The sequence below is a fragment of the Lolium perenne genome, chromosome 7 (assembly GCF_019359855.2).
Source record: "Lolium perenne isolate Kyuss_39 chromosome 7, Kyuss_2.0, whole genome shotgun sequence".
Classification (NCBI taxonomy): domain Eukaryota; kingdom Viridiplantae; phylum Streptophyta; class Magnoliopsida; order Poales; family Poaceae; genus Lolium; species Lolium perenne.
The window spans coordinates 150,821,011-150,827,095 of NC_067250.2; the positions used below are offsets into that span (position 1 = coordinate 150,821,011).

At 41.2% G+C, this 6,085-nt stretch overlaps 1 long non-coding RNA gene across 2 annotated transcripts; it reads right to left on the reverse strand.

Moving 5' to 3' along the window:
• Nucleotides 1–1,061: 1,061 nt before the first annotated feature.
• On the reverse strand, nt 1,062–5,626 carry LOC127300897 (uncharacterized). Of its 2 annotated transcripts, none has more exons than XR_007851628.2 (4): nt 4,966–5,626; nt 4,607–4,719; nt 1,419–3,004; nt 1,062–1,333 (listed from the first exon to the last, which is right to left on the reverse strand). It is a non-coding gene; the product is annotated as an uncharacterized lncRNA (long non-coding RNA). The 2 variants fall into 2 exon arrangements; XR_011749162.1 differs by having other exon boundaries at nt 1,063–1,333; nt 1,419–4,347.
• Nucleotides 5,627–6,085: the final 459 nt, after the last annotated feature.

Consider the following 6,085-nt stretch of genomic DNA (forward strand, 5'->3'; position numbering starts at 1 on the left):
TCAGTCAGTAAGGGAGCTACCAGGGATGGTGACACATGCTGTTAGGAGAGGGGAGGGGAGATGGACAATGGAAAGGAGAGACTGATGCCATGATGAGGGGTAGGGCATATTAGCCAAACGCAGAGGCGGCAGAAGGCTTTGCCGGCGTGGGAGCGACTGTGATAGATGCAGCGTGGGTTTGTCTGTGTACATGGAGTGGCCCAGGGCTTCTGATTTGTAAATCAGTTGTTTGCTTGGGCGGAGTGAAACTGGGGGAGAGACTTGTATAGGATCTCCCCATTAGGTAGAATCATAGGATCAACTTAGAGAAATCATACTTTGGCTATGCGAAAAAATCTGAAAATAATTAACAACATGCATATAGGTTGTATCTACAACTCCAAAAAAAATTAGCTCAAAATCTAATCTACACTTGGAGAAATAAAAAAGACAAATTCTGTTGTGAATAGTGTCAGATCTGGTTGAATAGTATTTCACACTATTCACATCCAGATTTATCTTTTTTGTCTCTCTAAGTGCATATCGAATGTGAAGTTGCAAATTTTTGGCATTGCATATATAACATAGATGTGTGTTGTCATTTTTTTTCAGAATTTTTGAACGTGTTTTGTCTTTGCAAAAAATTAATCTCATAGATCCTATCTAAGATCTGATCCTACCTAAGTCTTCCCCGTGAAACTGGTGGGCATCAGATGTTGTCTTGCAGGAAGCTATCTGAAGTAAGTTCAGTCGATCTAAATTTAGTAGGTACACTTTTCTGCTAGCACAAACGCTCTAAATTGATATCTGTATCTAGCTAGCATGAAAGCATGAAATTTGAGCATAAGGGAACATGTTAGTGTCATCAATGGTTATATAAACTGATTGATTATGACTTGGTTTTGAATAGCGTGCTATATCGCCTCTATAGTGGCTCTATAGCATTTTAAGGAAGGTGCCGCTGAATAAATCCATGTACATTTGTTCACTATTTGCATGCTATAGCACCAAAATAGTGGATTTTAATGGATGTTGCTATTTGTTATAGCGTGCTATTTTTTTCATTGATTATGACACACATGAGGAAAAACATAAACTAAACACTGCCGATAACTGAACATATGTTCTTAATATACACATAGTGGATCGTACTACATCTTATAAAAGCAGGACATGCTAAGCAAATCTATATGAAATCATACTGGCATGCACCACAAGTCTCATTGTTTATCACAATGACATACAAACATATAGCTTTCTCATTCTTCACATACCCTAGACTGGAGACACATATGCTATAGGCCAAACATGCTAAACATGTATGCACACAGTTTATTCCATCGGTAGAGATCTGCTGAGAGAATGAAAAATAAAAAAAATTAAGTATTAGAAAAGCATCAGGCAGTACACATTTGTACATAAATGTAATAGGAACTGACCAGAATGTGGTAGCCAGAAACATGGGCAGCATATCACTCTAAAGGCTTGTTAACAACTCCCGTTACACAATATTACTTCTGCGTACAGGGATTGCCATCAGCGATAATGAGATCACATCAGGACAAAAAGCTTACAACGCCCATAATCTGGATATGCAGCTTGATCATTTTTGAGGAGTGATACACAAATAAACTGAACGCAGCAGTAGCTATAAAACAGCTATTTATCATCAATACGCATACACTTACTCATCTCCCTTTTTAGCTAAGGAAACTGGATCAATGAACAGAAGCACAATACTCTCTAAGCAATAAGATAACCTAATATATTAACTTGGCAGTGAATTAACAAAGAAATGGATAACCACTAAGAGATTCCTAACAGAAAACAATAACATAGGAAAGCAAGTTATGGATCTCTAGAAATACACAAATTCCTAAACCAAAACGTTGCTATTCATTCTGAAGAAAATAACAGATCTCCTTAAGTGAGATGACATACTCATATTGGTAGATGGACAATTGCGTTAACTCATAAACATAATGGCAGAATGCATATCCATGTTTTAACATGTGAACCCATGCATTGGTTACCGGAAACAAAGGACAGCGGGATAAAGTACAGATACATATGCAAGAATCTATACTTGTAGTTGCTTTCTTATCAATTGACAATATAGGACAGCATCATTACAATGAACTACCTTCCGCATTCCTAGTAGTATCAATTAGTAAGGAATAGAGGAAAATAATTGATGAACTGTCTTTGATGATCCACAATCTAAGCATAACTACTGTCTCTTTCATTCAATGATTTACCAAAAGAAAAACGATCTGGAGGCTAAGAAACGTAGACATTTCAATAGATACCAAAGATAAGACCTTACTTCGATGGCATTCTTGCACGAAGAACTTTCTTTATGTGAACTGTCTAGTGAAGTCCGCCGCAGTTTCAAGAAAGGGACAAATAACTCAGAACTCCTAGATCAATGATGGTAACACAAACTCATACAATCTTGCAAGGGCATTCAGCAACTACCCAACTCCATAGATGCAAATCAACAGTAAATGAACTCCCAATGCCTTGTCTAGAAACATGCAATAGAATCACTGAGATATGTTATTATCATCACTAAAAATACCAAGGACTAATACCACTCTATTTTACAACCAATGGAAGAGCTAGAATGCCCATAAAACATGGGACGCATTGCAACTGAAAGAGATGAACATGTACTATAGTATACATGGATTTAAGAGGAAAATAGCATTTGCTTAGGGACCCACGATGTAAGTGGATTACATGCTAAAACATTGGTCAGAACTAAGGAGTAATTACACTTTTTAGATAGATGTACAGAAATAGTCTGTAATAGAGAGAGCATCTGGTCTATGAAATAAAAGAGTGAAATTCAGTTGAGCAAATTTACAGTGAATAAAATTAAGGATCCACTTAAAATAAGCTCATGTTTGCACCTCTGATAAATTCGCCCTCAAGTAAACGTTGAGCTTGCAACCCTGCTCCAGCAGCCAAGTGAGTGCGATGGGAGCAGCCCTCTCTTTTAGCATTCAGTTTACATATGAATCTGCACCGTGAAAGAATCGGGGAAAAGGTAATCAGCTGCGGGCCTAAGCATGATAAGTGACATGTAATCAGATTAAACTACAAATATGTACACCTTTATTGCGAAGAATCAACAGCCAACTTATATACACAATTGGCAGATAAAAAAGTAAGGCGGAGCAGATACATCAAATGTATATCTAGGCCAGTAAAACCTGGACGTTAAGCTAGCAAGAAATTTGAAAACGAACAGAAATGAAGATTTCAAATTAAGAACCTGAATGTCAATGAGTCCATAGGTCGAAATATTACATCATCTATGATCCCTTGTATATATATTCATCAATTAACTTCCATGGAAATACCCGTGGTACCTTACTTGGTCGATCAGAATAAGATTGACTGGCGTCCACCATAAGGCATCCGTTATTTCACCCCATTTAGTATTACATATAAAGGTGCTAAATAGGTCTGATGCTCCATGCACATGACAAATAGCCATGCCATCATGATAATTATGGGCAATGTAACATGGAAAGCTAGAGTGAAGAATGTGTTGAACCATCAATACATTTTCCAGTTTAATTTCCTTCACCTAGAGAAACAGAGATACCTTAGAAGTTTTTGATCTTGGTGAATCCAGATTAACAAAATGGTAGTTTAGCCAGCAAGAGATAATATAAAAATATGAATCAACCACAAGGTGTTGCGAGTCGGGGCTCTCCTCTTCTGCAATGGAATCTAAAATAATAGTTCTCTAGCACAAGGTTCGCCTTATATGAGGTACCTCCATTGAAGTCCGCCTACTAAAGTGCCAACACATGAAGCATGTACGACAGGTATATTGGTATCATGGTAAGCAAAGCTTTTTTCCCTGTCCTCGGAATCTTGAAACAAAACTAACTTTAGACCACTTAATTTAGTTCATTCATATTTCCCCCAAGAAATATAAAATCAGCATCTCCAGCTTGTCAAAACAAAACTGAAATTTACATTACGGTATATGGAGTTAGTTGACCAGGGCATTCTCAAATATAAGCTCATCATAATAAATCAATGTTCACGTCCCTAAAACAGAAAATGGTGGCATAGGAATGATGATTGTGAAGTGAAAAGCATGTCAGTTATGACATTTTCTCTAGGTAATGGCTATTATGAGAGTGCTCCTGTAGTTGCACTGGAAACACTAAGATGGTCTCCTGTATTGTTCAGCTAAATAATGAAAACCCTTTACATAATTATGCTCTTACTTCAGGAAAATAGTAGACAAAATAAGATGAAAATCAATGTATATACCTAAATTTAACTACAGTTGTCATGATTACTTCATCTACCTTCGCGACTAAGCAGGCGCCCAACAGACCACTGCAAATGTGACGAACATCAACAAAATTCAGCCGTTGTCTAGCAGTAACAGCAGCAAAAGTGAGAGTTGTTCAGCTATATAGTGTTCAAATGCATCTGAACATATCTCAGTTGTCCAAAATTACAAACATCAAATCTAAAACATGGATGATCACAATTACCACATATGGAGCCACAAGATTGTAGGGAACACAAAGTAATCTACATGTACTTGCAATCATGCCTAAAATTTTCAGGATTGAAACCAATTATTAGTTACCTTGAAACTTCTCCTCTGACCTCGAGTAGTAGAAATAATTGGTTCCGAAGAAAGAGAGTAAGAAGCTGGACATTACTATGATTTGATCTCAGCGACCCTTGTGAATGCTCTTGCTGAAACAACATGGTAAAGAATCATTCGTTATGCACCTGATCTAAAAGAATATATTTTTCTTCGTTGAAATTGCAATCTCCAGCAAATTAATATCGCAACAAAACGTAAGTCATAAAGAAAAAGCTGAATCAATCGCGTGTAGCCAAGAACTTGTCAAAAAGTAAGGAAAGCGCATGATCTTGCAGGCCATGATACTCTGCTCTGGAAACTAAGAATCAAACAACACAAATTTTGTGGTACTGTACCATTGAGTTCGTCGACCAGGCAAGGTAACACGCCTCTTCTTCCGCCCTGTCACCGCCGGTCGGGGATGCCTCCACGCAGCCCTCCGATGCTCGCCAGCGACGGGGATCTCCCGTGGGAGCCCTACCACGACCGGTACTCCCTCTTCCGCCCCCAAATGCCCCCGGTACGCCCCGTCGCTGGTCGCCGAGTTCGTGCGGTACAACCCGCGCAGTCTCCCCAACGCGCTCCTCGCTACCGCCCTCGTGTGCAGTCGAGGCCGCCGATGTCGACCGCCTCCGCGCGGCTCCCAGATCCCAGCATATCCGGCCACCGCGCCACGCGGCTCGAGGCCCTCTCCGTGCACGTGTGGAAGCTGCTCGCCGCGGCCGTGGATGGCTCCAACACGCACGGGGGTGTCCTCCATGGCCGCCGGGCGCGAAGGAGCCCGGCAAAGGGAGCTCGTGGCCAGGAGAGCTTGGGCAGGGTGGGATCCGGGAGGGAGCAGGCCATGTGGGGGCAGGGGAGTCCGCTGGAGTTGCCTATCCTCCACAGATGGTGGATGACCAAGCCGCCATTGATTTCTTGGTGTCGCCGCTCCCCGGATTTCTCCTGGATGAAACGGCGGCGGCCGCCGCTCGATGAAACTGCCGGGAGGAACCAGCAGCAGCTGTCGGATCTGGGCCACCTCGCCCGGGTATTCCAATGGGCTCGTTGGCTTGACAGCGGATGGACTACGTCACTACGAACTTGATTCTTCTGAGGAAAGGGAAAAAAAGAAGAGACTATATCTGACGTGCCGTGCACCGATCGATAAACCAGATGTTTGACTCAGCTCAATCCAAAAACTTCACGTCACTGCACGTAGCAAACAAACCAGCTGTCGATTAATGAGAGCTACCACGATCTAGCCGGGGTCCACCACGACCAGAATCAATCCATGGGACAAATGCGGCAGACCAGCATCACAGCTAAAGCCACCCAAAGCCCAAACGATAGAGAAATACAGAAGAAAAGAAAACGCCCTTGCAAATCCCTGGAAGGCACCTAAAGTGCACCCAGAAAAATACATGTGGAAATTAAACCATCTAATCCATACGTGTCAACCCCTAATTAATCCGGAAAAAAATTCAAAATTAGGAG